Here is a 14,639-nt window from a genome sequence, read left to right on the forward strand (position 1 = left end):
TACAATGCTTTGATACAATTATGGTCAGATACTCGAAGGTATTTGTCATTGTTGCTTTTGAGGTCTTGGGATATTACATGGACATTGGATTGACATGATGTACTGTATGTAACACAGCTTTATTTTTATTGCTATGTTAACCTCCTAAAATATGAACTTTCCTAATAGCACATCAAAGCATTATTAAATAACTCCCAATGCAAACTAACACTAGCACACTACCGCAGATTCTGCCAGATTCTCTAACTGTTAAATTTGTCACATCCGACACACAATATGGCAGGATTGTGCACAAATTCCATTTACCTATCCTCGCAGTGATACGATTTTGAGGTTCCTACTCAACAAACTGCCACAGATCGAAACCAGACACCAGTTCATGTACAATAAGGCTTCTTCAACCTGCCCAATACATAACTCCCAAAGCTTTAGCGTCTGCTTGGCCCAGTTAGAAGAAGTTGTCTGCTGTCCCCTCTCTAGGCTCCTTACTTCATGACTAAACCTGACACAAAACCACACTCCTGCATCATTCTGACAAAGAGTGATGGCAGGAAGCTCCAGTGCAGAGAAAAGCTGATCAAAAACTAGACCCATACAACTGCCAATGTCGTATCTTCATCAGCGTTTCCTCCTGCATCTTCCCACAACCTGCTGTTTGACGTCAAAGCCCTCAGGTTGAATGTGATGATTATATAACATGAGTTTTTAAGTAAAATATCTGCTTTTCTGTATAGATTATGATTTCTTCTTGAGGAAATCCAGCAGGTTTCACAGAATACATCTCTTGCTATTAACACATACAAGTTTTGATAAGCTTTTAGTGATGTATTGCTTAACATGGTATACACCCTTTCACACACACTGTCTTTTACTCTGCTGCTTGCTTTCTTTCACAACAAGTTACATAAAAAAGGAAGAAATCAATCTGTATTTTCCGAACAGGTCAATCTGACTCTGCCGCTCAAAGTGAATGGACTCACTATTTCTCCTGCTGTGAGAAAACACAGTATTGCATTGTCGAGTGAAAGAGAGTGGGAGCGAATGTTTGCAGAGACAGTTTCAAGTGTGACCGAGCATGTGCCCTGTCTGTCTGATTTTTCAAACACTTTCCCAAACCTAGTTCCTCTCATTGCTTTTCTTCTTGCTCTGATTGTCAAGAACTCCCCTCCTTTCTCTCTCTCAATTTATCTCATTTTATCGGTCCTCTCTTGTTCTCTCTCTCTCTCTCTCTCTCTCTCTCTCCCTCCCTGTCTCTGTCTGTCTCTCTCTCTCTTAGTTTCTGTCTTGCACGCACACACACACAAACTTATGCCCCTCATTTCATAATCGGACATTTCTATCCATATGTTAACACTAGGGGGCAGTGAAACTCCACATGTTCATACACAATAACATTGTTTTAATGTGTCCACTCCCACTCCCACTCCCACAACATGTCTCTTTCTCTCTCACAAACATTTTACGTTTTACCGTACAATATTAGAATTAAATTGGACATGTTCAATGTTTTTCTGTTTTTAAAAATGGTAACACAACACTGTGTCATTTCAAACTATTAAACGGAACATAAATCATGAACCAAGCTGTTCCATCATTTCTCGTTGAAACAGAGCACTGTCAGGTGACTTGATCACAGCGTGGCGTTTAAAGTAAACCATGGAAAAAAGACAGGCAGGTGTTGAGGTGTGTATGACTTTTGTTAAGAACTCTTGTATGAGAGTCACCTTTGATACTGTAAGCTTAAACACACTGAGGTACAAGAGCTAGTTAAGCAGTACATTGTGATATTGTAACAAGACATACTATTAACGTTAATGATTTTTTCCTGGGGGTTGTAGATTTCACAATATTATTGGTTATTTAAATTCCTGTAGACTGTTCTGTTAAACTAATTTGTCAAATAACTCCAAAAATGTGATTTAACAGTTAACTTCAAGTACAGTTGATTCTCTAGTTTAGTTTATTGTAAAGAAATGATCAAGTCAAGTTACATCAACTCAAATGTGTTCATTTTTAATCATCTTAATGTTTTAGTAAAACAATCTGTATGACAAACCCAGATACAAAGATCTTGGAATAAAACATGCCAATAAAACTTTTCTCTTTACACCCATTATTCTTCTTATGACACAAACAAAGATGAAAATAGAAGACAGTATGTTCTCGGATTCAGTTTTGTGTTTGAGGGTGTTTGTGTGTGATGAGTGTGAACGTATGTGTGTGTGAGGGCTGTGAGCAGCCTTCTTTTTGGCTGCAGCATAGATCTCATTTCAGGAGGTGGAATTAAAGCTTGCTGAGACCTAATCCCAGCGTAATACCTCCCCCCCTTCTCCTTACCTCATTTTATGAAGCAGCTTGAGAGGCATCAGAGGAGGAGGAAGAGCATGAGGAGGAGGTGACTTAAGGGTGAGTAAGGTAAGCAAGGTCGAGGGGTTTAGGAGGTGTGTGGGGTAAAGGGAAGAATGGGACAGAGCTGAAAAGCTACATCATGTCCAAACAGTGAGACCCTTCTGGGATACTGCATTTTTAAATACAAGTGTGTTGTGGTGCTGGTGGCCTCGCACTTAGGTCGGGCCCCATATACAGAGGTTATTCATTCAAGCAGGAGGCCTGTGTTTGAATCCAACAAATGGCTCCTTTCCATTTTGTCCTTCCAAACTCTCTCACAGATTTCTCTACTTTGTCCACTGTCCTCTCAAACGAAAAGCCCAAAAATATATATATATATGAAATGTGTATAAAAAGTGTTGTTATTGGGGTGACGATGGCCTAGTGGTTAGGTTGCGCCTTATTTACAGAGGCTGTAGTTCTTTTAGTGGGTGACCCAGGTTCAAATCCGACCTGTGGATCCTTTCCCACATGTCATTCCCCCACTCTCTCTCTCTCCCTGATTCCAACTCTATCCACAGCTCTGTCTCCATATGCAATAAAAGTATAAACAGCCCAAAAAGAAATATTGGAAAAAATGAAATTAAAATGTTGTTATAAATGTGCTGGATTCTCTCTATTAGATTCTAGACTCTAATATTGTGGAGAGTAGCCCATCATCTCCTCAAACATGTGTTTTTGTTATGATCTTTACATGGAAACACAGATTGAGAGAAAGAACAGAAGAGAGGAAATGGAAGGGAAGAATCAATTTTTGCAGTCCTGTGGGTTTTTTACGGCGTAAAGGTGTTTCGTGAAGGTCACTGATGTTGCACTCAACTGCTGTTTAGGCTTTCAGGGCTGAGAGCCAATCAGATTGCTCCAAAGCTGTTTTCCCTAAATCCTCATCACATTATTTCGCAGCATAAGCCCCCGTTGAATCAGCAGCTATTGGACTGGTAATCAGCTTAGCTTAGCCCCACTGTAAATATGCAAATAGTATTTGATGATTAATTGACCCCAGTTGGAGGCGCAGCCAAGCAGGGGGGGTGGGGGGGGGAGACAGAGAGAGAGAGAATGACAGAAAGTGATAGAGAGAGAGAGAGAGAGAGAGAGAGCGAGAGAATGACAGAAAGAGAGAGAGAGAGAGAGATAGATATGTGGAGAATGTGATGAACAGCATAAATTGAAAAAGAGTAGGACATATTTTGGAGACAGCACTGTCGTCACTTTGTCTATTATGTCTTGTCTAATGCCGTAATGCCTTTGGAAAGGGAGGCAGACTCACTCACTGTTATCCAAATCTGCCTACTGGTACAAAAAAGATAGCCTAACCTAACCTAAAACAATCAAATCTTGACCAACTTCAGACGTATGAGCCGAAAGGAAATCATGAAATATTATCACAGAAGTCTCAAGCTGGTCAAGAGATGTGTTTTGTGTGTTGCACAGGTCCTTTCATGGCCTTTTTTTTTTCAAATTTCATGTCTACAAGACAACATCAGACAGAGAAGGGGGGAGAGTGTGTGTTTAGGCTTTAGCTGAGGGTATCAGTATAAAAGGTTAAAAAAGGACAGAATAATGAAAGTGTAAGATTTGAGAAGGGAATGTGAGGTCCTCAACACTACAGCTACGGTACACACACACACACACACACACACACGCACACACACACACACACGCACACGCACACGCACACGCACGCACACACACACACACACACACACACACACACACACACACACGCACACACACACACACACGCACACGCACACACACACTCATGCACACACACACTCATGCACACACACACTCATGCACACACACACTCATGCACACACACACTCAAACAAACAAACAAACAGTGCCCCCACCACTCCGGCTCAAATGTCAACAAGGAAAATTGGAAATGAGTAATTCTTTCAGAGTGTGAAATAGATTGCTTCTCATATACGTGCGTCTCTGTATGACAAATTGATTCTTGGGGAGAGGCGAACGGCAAATGCACCAGACAATTTTTACTGTATATTCTTTTTAAATTATGATTATTTATTTATTTGGTTTTTGCCAAACACGGCTCTATATTGTAATTGAAGTCCCCCCTCGGCCACTGTGGAAGTGTTTCTCCTCCAACCCTCTAATTTGTCCTTTGAGCAGCTTTGATTCTCATTCTGTCAATAAATGGGAGAGTCAGGGAAAGTGTGTGCATAAATGTGTGTGCGTGTGATTCAGAGAGAGAGAGATGAGGGAGTGATTATTCAATATTAACATGCTGGAGCCTTCTGAGATGTTTCCTCCAATTACTGTTTTCATAATGTTCCCTGCCGTCATTCCCAGGGTGTATGTGTGTGTATATGTGTGTGTTTGTGTGTGCGCTTCTCTGACAATGAAATCGATTAGATATACGTCTGTACAGCCATCTGAAATTGTCTGCTTTCTGTTTGTGTGAGCATTTGATTGTCCAATTTTCCATCTCTTTTCTGTTTCCATGCATCCATCCCCATCACCTCCCCTTGACTCCCCTTCTCCTCCTCCCCTTAGATCCTCCTGAACACATGATCAATTCTTTCTGTTACCCCCCCCCTCTCTCTCTCTCTCTCTCTCTCTCTCTGGAGGATAAGTGTTTTATGAAGTTGGAACCTTGTTGCACTGTGGATGGCTGAAATTGGTTGGCAAAAATATCCTCAAATTGCTGCTTCTCTGGCTTCTGGCTTCTGGCTCCTGCTATTACCTGTAACTTTCAGAAAAGCCTAATAAGCATTTCTATCAGGGGCTCAAAACCAAGCTTAGTCTGCTTCAGTCTTGTTTTTCTGAATCCTTCTCCCTCTTTTCTTCTCTTGTACCTCATAGAATGTGATTCAAGGCTTGTCCTAGAAATACCTGCGCACCTTTTTGTTGTACAAAAACATCCCTGCAGCACAAACATCACTGGAAAGTTCAACTCAGTTTTACACTCTCTATGAATGACTAGAGAAGGGGCTATTGAAGGGATATGTGTCAGTTTAATAACCTGAGTTCAACTTGATTCAAATGAAGACGACTCTCTTGATTTTCTAAAATTTCATGACACATCACCTATTTGCATGTAGAAACAAACAAATCCACTATTTAGACAACAGGTAAGAGACAATGAAAGATATTATATCAAACACCAAAGAAAGAAATGAACCAGTTTTTGTGACATCACTAAGCTAAAGGAATAGTAGCCTACATGTGACCTTCAAAGATCAAGCAGTCGACCCACAAACGTCTGAGTAAGGACAACAGAAACACCCTGAGCAAAAATGAATCATGCAAAAACCAGACAGCTCAAGGAAGAAAAGACTTAGAACTAAAATTGTGGTAGAACAATATTAATGAACCCTTTACAAATATTATAAACATCACTTCCAACTTTACAATAGCCATCCAGATAATGATTGTAGATGGTTTACAAACCAATAATTAATCTTTGATAAAATATAAATTATCTAGCTAAAAAATATGTATAGATGATTTACAAAGTATTAATAAGGGATTATAATCTTCAATTCCATAATACACAATATAACAGCAAACATTATGAACTATAATTTCATTGTTTGTTAACAGTAAATAACTATTAACTAAAGTTAATTAACTATCTATTTACTCTTACTTACCCTTTATAGATGATGGTTATTATAAAGTGTTACCCTTTAACTTCTAAGATTTGAACAAGTCTTCCTTAGCTGCAAAAGGTTATGAAAATCTTATTCTTTAGTGAACTGATAAAACAACATCAAATATATTGTTCAGCTGTATATATGTGTACTTTTGTATATTTGTTGTTCGTCTTTGTTTTATTTGCACACAGTTTGCTCTCCACGTTCGGCTGCATGAAAAAGCAGATGCAGCAGAGATTTGTGCCGCAGCTGCAAAGCCTCGTTGTTTTTGTTTTTTTTTGGTCTCCGCTGAACAAAGCTAATGAAAGCTCTGAAACGACAAATCAACAGTGTAAGACGAAGGACAACAGCAGGATAAGTGTTTAGGAACATGATATCCAACTGTGTTTGCTACAGCAGGTGCACTGGGAACAAATTATGGCAGACATGTTGTATTATTGCTGTCTGGTAATCTTGGAGAGCACCAGCCTGCTTGTAGAATTTACTGCGGCGAACATAAAATAAAACTGACATTTCTGGTTTCTTCCAGTCACATCTACTGATGGAACCACATCATTCGTGTCTTTTACAATATTGAGTTTGCTTGCTTTGCTTTTCGGGGTCGGTAAAAATTTGTCTTTACATCTGTCAAAATGATAACGCTTTGTGACTGTGTGTATTTTGAAAGTGTACTGTAGCTTCTCAGGCACCTGCAGGTACAGTTAAGATTCAAACATTTCAAGTGTGACTGGATAGGTGAGATACCTTTAATGTTAAGGCTTCATGCACACAACATTACATTCAGAGGGTGTGTTTACTTCCAAACACACACTCACACTTCATACACTTGACACCCTCTTCCTCCCATAATCCTTCCTGCCTGGGATGCAGATAGTGACAGGGTCGTATTTGGAGCTAAAACATTATCTTTCTGCTCATTAACCTTCGACAGGGTTTCCATTCTGCCCCGCTGATTCCCCCTCCTCTGCCACCTCGGTCTTCACCTCCATCTCTCTCCCCCTGTCGCTTCTCTCCTCCCTATTTGTCGAGGCACTCACCCGGATGAGACGGGAGCCTTTTAAAATGTCTAGTGAGGCTTCACGGTGCTTCTCCTCAGCGTCAGGGATCGACTTATCTGGACAATTTGTCCCAGGAGTTGGCAAGACACTAATGAGATCATTGGCAGCAAAGTTTTAAGGGGGTTGAAGTTAAGGGTTCTGCTGACCACTTTGCTGCCTTGTGCTGTGGTCCGTTCTCATTTCACTTTGACAAATAAGCATTTCATATACTGCAAAAAGTCAATGGTCAATGTTAGGATGCAGGTAAACATTTTGTGGTGCAGCTCTGGTTTGTTTGTAAATGAACTGGAGGCATCAGGAGGCATTTTGCTGTCTTAAAAGCTCCACCTGCCTGCTCACAGCACAGACCTTTCTCTCCCTCTTTATCTCAGCCTGTTGCTCTAACACCTGTTAATGGGATCCTTTCCTCATGTATTGAGGCTCTATTTTTGTCCAGAATTAAGGGAGAAAGAAGCAAAACAGGGAAACCAACAATTTTAAAAGTGCTGAACGTAGTTAGCACTCACATAGCATTGCCAGACTCGTGAAGTTTAATGGATAGAAATACTAAACAGATTGAAAATGGGACATGGATTTTTTTCTCTTTTCAATAACAAGACCATGCATATTAAAGTAGTTGTTTGTAATATGCAAAAGGGCGAGGTAGGATGGGATAGGAGTGGTGGAGGAGAGATTGATGTCGCTGGAGCTGTCTGGACCTAGAAGCCCATCTCAATGCACTTACAGCATCTCCTCTTGGTTCCTGTGGGCGGGTCTTGAAAACATGGCTAGAGCCAATGCTGTTTTACTGTGAAGTCAGATGTGTTGACTCCTCATCCGTACAAACTGTTTAGAAACTTCCCCTCCAGTTACATCTGTATCTGCTGAGACTGATCTACTAAATTAGTTTATCTGTATTCTGTTTTGCATAAAATAAGTTTTGCATAAAACTGGACAAACAACAAAAATGTAATTCTTCAGGTGAGCATGTTAATTTTCTTTAAACACAGCTACTCTCCTTCTTACCTATTTGCTGCACTTAAGATATTTCAGTCATCATTTTATTTTTCTGACATTTCCACATATATAAGCAGTGGTCAGAGAACAAAAATAAGTCATAGCTCAAGAATGCAAATGCAATAAAACATTGAGGGTCTGTTTTTTTTGGCTTTTAAGTATTACCCATACACCATTTTCTGAAGTGTGATAAACTTATCAAGAGACTATAGAGGAGTCTTCATACCACATGCCTCACATTTGAGAAATTGCTACTCTTGCGTTGCTCCAATTTGTCATTTAAACCCAACCACATTTCCTAATTAATGAACAAGCTAATTATTGAATGTATCTATTCCTACATGTTGAAACAACTAGGTTTCCCCCCCTGTTCCACTTGAGGTGCAAAGCGTCAGGGAAGACGAGCATATCGACAACCTGGAGGATGTGGTATCGATGTGATCACTCTCACTTAGTGAGGGGAGGCGGTGAGGTGTGACTGTGAATAATCAGCCTCGGCCCTACATCACCACCACATTTTCTACCAGCAGGGCTTTTACATGCCCTGTGGAATGGTTGTCAGCAAAACTCGGAAGTGATAATGTTTTATCAGGTGGACACAGCGGCTGGTTGAATCCAGAGGTTAGGCTTAAAATCATGGCAGACACTTTAAGAAGGCTATGTCCGTCCATCCATCCATCCATCCATTCATCCGTTATCTATACCGCTTATAACGTTAGGGGTTGCAGGGGGCTGGAGCCAATCCCAGCTGCCATTGGGTGAGAGGCGTGGTATGACCTGGACTGGTAGCCAGTTAATCACAGGGCTGACATACAGAGACAAACCACAAGTCATACTCCCAGTCACACCTACGGGCAATTTAAAGTCACCAGTTAACCTAATGAGCATTTCTTTGGACTGTGGAAGGGAACCGCTGTGAGGCAACAGTCATAACCACTGCAGCACCGTGCAGCCTTACTTTATTTATTTTCTGACATCAAGTGTTCAAGAGAGGGAGAAATGCGTGCAATTTAAATAATGACTCCACTGACTATTTGTGCATGAATTTTAAACAGTCGCTTGTATAAATGTGCAGAGTGTCTGTCTCTGTGAATCAGATTTCTAAGCCAAGTGTGGTCAATTGACTTTGCCAGGCTAATGTTTTTAAGTTATTTTTTGCCCACCTTCTATCACTGCTGAGTTGAGTCACAGTACTTGGAAATGCTCTGACTGATGGTACCGGAAGCATTGCTCATCTGCTCTCTCCCTCTCTCTCTCTCTCTCTCTCTCTCTCTCTCTCGCTCTCTCTGTAGGGGAAGGGGATCAGCTGGTTGTACATTTTTGATTTCTGTTTGTTTGCTGATGGTGAGACAGTGATCTGACTTCTCCTGGAGAAGTTAATAAAGTTGTTTTTTGTAAATCAAATATCTCTCTCACCCCAGCCTTCACCAATCTAGTGAGAAACTCAACTATTTAGATGAATATCTGGTTCGTTGTTATGCGATCTTTGTTAATCAACTGAAATGAGGATTCTCTTTAGTTGATTATTTGATTCATTCATCATACAAGTATTTGCATCATAGATTTTAAAAGGCTGTTTTCTACGTTTCAATACCTGGTTGAGGTTGATGCTCTCATGAACACGAGCACATGAATACCCCTTGGACCAGGTGCAGGCAATGTGGATTGTACAAAGTTAGACTTTGGGATGGGGGAGGATGCAAAGGTTTATCTTATGTGCTTGGTTTCAGCTGAAGTAAAAATAAATAACTCTATCTAACTTATTTTATATTTTAACTAATACATGGAAACATTTTTTTTATTGCTTTAATCATCAGTAAAACGTTCTCCTTGCTAGTGGTACTGTGGTTTAACCAGGAAGTATTAAAAACTGTTGTTTGATCCACATGGCTTTTCGTTTTTTGTCAGTCAGCTGAGGACTCCCATAGGTAAGTTTTTCTTTGTTTTGTATTAATCTCATTTTGCCTGTTTGTTAATGGAACAGAATTCCTCCAGTGATTGTTTTGAGTTCTAAACCTCTTGAAAAGGTATGAAATCTACACCTTTAGACATTTGTAAAAAAAAAAACACACCTGATGTTTGTTGGCTATATGGGCACACAGGTATTCCAGTTTATGCTGCTGATAAGGTAGAGCTGAATTGAAATTTGAAAATGTCCATTTTCTGCAATCTTTGGTTTGAGCGCAATGTTATTCCTTGTCATTTTACATAATGCATGTTTTTCTGGTTTTCATTTACTACTGCTTTCTCTGTGGCTGTCTCTGTAGTTGTTGTAAAATCAGTTACACAGAGTAGCTAAAGGACATTTTTATTCTTATTTTTCCCTCCATTGATTTTTTACCTCTGCCATGCTAGTTGTCTCATTGTCACATTTAATGAGAAGATTGCAGGGCTCGATAAACTAATAAACCTCTTGTAAGTCAAACATGATTGCTGTTGGTTAAATAAAGTGAACACCACTGGAGTCAATTCATATTTCAAGTGTCTCTCCTGTTGTGAGGTGAGAGCTGTAATGTAGTGGAAAGTGAGAGCTCGATCAGCTGGTGCTTGTGTTACTGGGTTGTAATTCTCGTCTCAGTGGGGATCGCTGTTTGGATCATTATGTTCTTTATAAGCGTTTGCATTATCCTGATCCCTGCTTTCACTGTTTTCAATGTCAGATGTCAAGTTGAGGGTCTGAGAAGGCAAACCATGAGAACTGATTGTGCATGTTTTTATCATGGGTGATGCATTGCTTTAGGACTGTGATCCCTCAGGGCCGGATTATGGCTCTGTGTCTTGTCAAGGATGCACAAATGATTTTTTAATCAAACACTTGTCTCTCATCCATGCAGTTCACTGTCACTCCTCGACTGTTCTGAGAGTTAAGTGCTCTCTGAGTGTTAATTGTTAGTCCGTCTGTCAGTGCTCTGTCCACTTTACATATCAAATTAGACATAAACACCAGATCTCGCGTATTGTTCTGTGGGATTGGTGCCACTGCCTATTTTAGAATCCTGAATGTATTGCGCCATCAATTCCTTGCAAGGATACTGAAAGACATAACAGGGCTTCAAGCACAATGCTAACTTGAGCATGCTAAAATGTCCACGGAAAAAATGCTGAAATGCTTACATGTTGATATTCGTTATCCAATTTGTGTTTCAAATGAGCTATGAGATTGTTGTAAGTCCATTCCCTTTGTATGACACTGGAAAATGTTTTACTAATCAGTGCATGTCACATTTTTTTTGCTGATGGTTCGATGTCTGTCAACATGGCCACTAATGGATGCTAATGTTGGAATTGGTGCATCCCTAGAAAAGGCTAAGCCCCCGATCACAATCACATACATGGCAATAATAACAAATACACCTCAAAGTCCCGTCAGGTTATGCCTTTATGGAATTTGCTATCTCAAAGTAAATTGGTCGCCATTGGACAATGGCTTTATGAACTTAACTACCATCAATTAACTGTCGATATATTTTACTACAAACTAAAAACCCACATATTCTCCAGAGGGAAAACATCTGGGTCTCTCTGAAGATGGTAAGATTCATTCTCTTGGGACAATGACTACATACAATATACACAAATTATTGTCTCTTTATCCACTTGTTGATTGGCTTTTTCAATCTGATCAAACAAGGTTTACTGACTTTGAATAAAGCTGCACATTTTTGTCCAAAACATCACCAATAACTCAATCTTAAATTGCCTCAGTGTCTTATTTAAGCAACAAACACGTAACATACAGCAAAGGGGCTAAAACAAAGGACTCTCCCTTTGGTTGTATCTTCCTTTTCCTTATATACATGTCTCTTTTATTCCTGCCCTTAATTAATAATGTTGAGGAAGCAATCCAGCAGTTTCCTCTAGTTTTTGCAAAAAAATAAAAAATATATGTTGTTTTGCTTGTAAGTGGTTGCTCCCTCGGTTGATTGTTCCAGTTGCAGACATTCTCATAATCACCACCTCCTGTGAATCATTTGTCTTCTTAAAAAGGCAATGGCTGTGGAAGATACAAAATTACACCAGCTCTAAAGCTCAGTCAGTCTGTATGTGCGAGGAAATGTAGGGCAGCAGTCTGGGAGTTAGAGGAGTGAAAGGACGACTGAAACTTCTCAGAGGACTGATTTCTCCTTTTTTTACCCTCGCTTTTTCTATCCACCACTGCTTACAGAAGTCACCAGTCAGCAGAAAGGGAGCCGAGGGATTGCTTTGTGGCAGTGAAAGTAATGTGAATAAAAAAAATAGCAAGGGGGGGGGGCAACATCTCAGCTGTCAGCTTCCTGTTCCTTCTTTCTGGTGGCAGATAAAAGCTGTGGGGACTTTATCTGTAGTATATCAGTCACACGGTATTGGCACATATGATTGCACACAGAGTTCATGCAGTAAAAACACCTCATTTCCCATGAGCCTGCAGGTATTCTTACACATTTGAATACACACATGTACGCCTCCCTGTATGTGAAGGACGATTGATTATACCCGCAAGTCATTAAAAAAAAAAAAAAGGATTTGAGGAGGAGTACACACCATCTCTCTAACAGCGGAACCAGAGGAGAACGGGGTGGAAATGCAATTAAAACTGTTTTTTGATGGAGGCCATGACCTTGTATAATTCCGAGCTCAGCCGCTGGCCTTAAGGATGTTGACCACGTTTTACTGAAGCTCCTCCTCCTCCAGGCTGTCCGAGGCATTAATTGCTTTGAAAGATTTCTTAGACGAGATGATCACAGCTGACTTAGAGATCATACTTTTCCCTTTTAGTAAATTTAAACACATTTGAAATGTTAGGAGATGCATGTTAAAGATCAAAAAGATTTCTGATTAAAGCATGTTTAAAATAAAGTCAACTGGAGGTTTGGTTGTGTAGAACCCCCCCCCCCCCCCCCCCCCCCACACACACACACACACACACACACATGCACGCCACCGCCACCAAAATGTGAATGCACACAAACACATTCACACTTAATACTAACAAAGCACTGAAACGACACTTCCTAATGGCAGTAATGCTGAGCTTAATGTTTACAACCGACATTACCCTTGTCTTGTTTGCAAAATGTATAAAAGCCTGCAATTTGCTGTGGTTGTAAAAAGCAATTTTCTCCACTGATGAGGTTTTGTTTGTGAGACTAGTCACTGAAATTGATTTCCCTGCTGTCTCTATTTCAGTTGTTTTCTGTGTCCATTGTTCTCCCACCTCAGCTGGTGCAAGAAAACATTGCTTCATGTTGGAACAGTGATACACATAAAGCCCTACATTGTGGTTATTAAATGTCAGAGAAATACTCAACGATATTTTCTATTCTGTTAAAATCTTGTTAAGCAATCCATACTGTGACCGACTGTGGTTTCATTTGGTTTTCTTTGGCTGAGATAGAAGGGTTTTTAAAGTTGTAAGACTTTGAGCAGGCATTGTGTTGGACGATTGTGGGGAAAAAGGGAGCAGAGCTGAAAGAGCAAAGCTTTCACTTGGCCAGTGAATCATTCCAACCCTCATCCCCCCGTCATGAACTTTGGGTAGTGGGTGAAAGAATGAGATTGCGGAATAAGCAGCTGAAATGATTTCCCTTTAAAGGAAGGCCAGGCTCAGCCTAACAGGAGGTTTGCTCAGGATCCGTGTATGCAGCGTTAAGTCTGACCATGACGCGTACAGGACTTACAGCCAGCTCTGTCGATGAAAGACTCGACGTGTATTTGGAGTGGAGCAGAGCAGAGTGGTGCTGTTGACACACACCAGAGATGAACGGTGTCGTGTGTAATGGAAACATGAGCATTTACTAGAAAGAGCTCCAGAAGAACGACATATTCCTATTATCGCCACTTTATCTGAATCTGTATTAGTATTGTGTTTTCAGGTCCAGATATTACTTGGTTTCTGATCAAAACTAAAGATTGGGGGTTTTGCCCATATCCCTGTGTATGCATGTTCACACTTTATTTTATAACTTATTACCCAATCACATTTTTTTTCACCAGAAATCCAAAGAATATGAATAAATTTAAAGGCTGAGTCAGGCTATAGTTCTAAGCAAATGTTCACTGACATTTGATATTCTCTTTCATTAGCCTTCATAAATGGATGATTGTGAATTTCCCTGACATGCAGACATGTTACATCAAGCTGACATGCAGCAGAGGAAAAGTATCAGTGATAGGCTGCTATATTCTACAACTGAGTAACAAGCTGTAAATTTGAAAGAAATATTGATCTGCACAAATAATCAAAAATAGTTTTACATTTTTATAGAATTTATAACCAATTGTTAGTGGGACTTATTTATGTTGCAGGGTAAATCACACCATTTAAATATTGTTTTAATGTTGAATTAGAGTAGTTCAATAGGATTCAGATTATGTAATTATTTCAAGACTTTTTATTCATTCATTTCTCTATCATCAGACATTATGGAAACATGCTATGATGAAGTGTTGGCTTCTCTGTTAACAATGCAGCAGACAGTAGTTTGTCCTCCTTCTAAGTTTAGATTCCGCACCAGAATAGTTTTGACCAGAGAAGGTAGGCAGTTTAAGGCACCCTCACACATCCGTTTTGGACGCCCCTCAGCTTGTCAGATTT

The sequence above is a fragment of the Labrus bergylta genome, chromosome 6, assembly GCF_963930695.1.
Source record: "Labrus bergylta chromosome 6, fLabBer1.1, whole genome shotgun sequence".
NCBI classification, from domain to species: domain Eukaryota; kingdom Metazoa; phylum Chordata; class Actinopteri; order Labriformes; family Labridae; genus Labrus; species Labrus bergylta.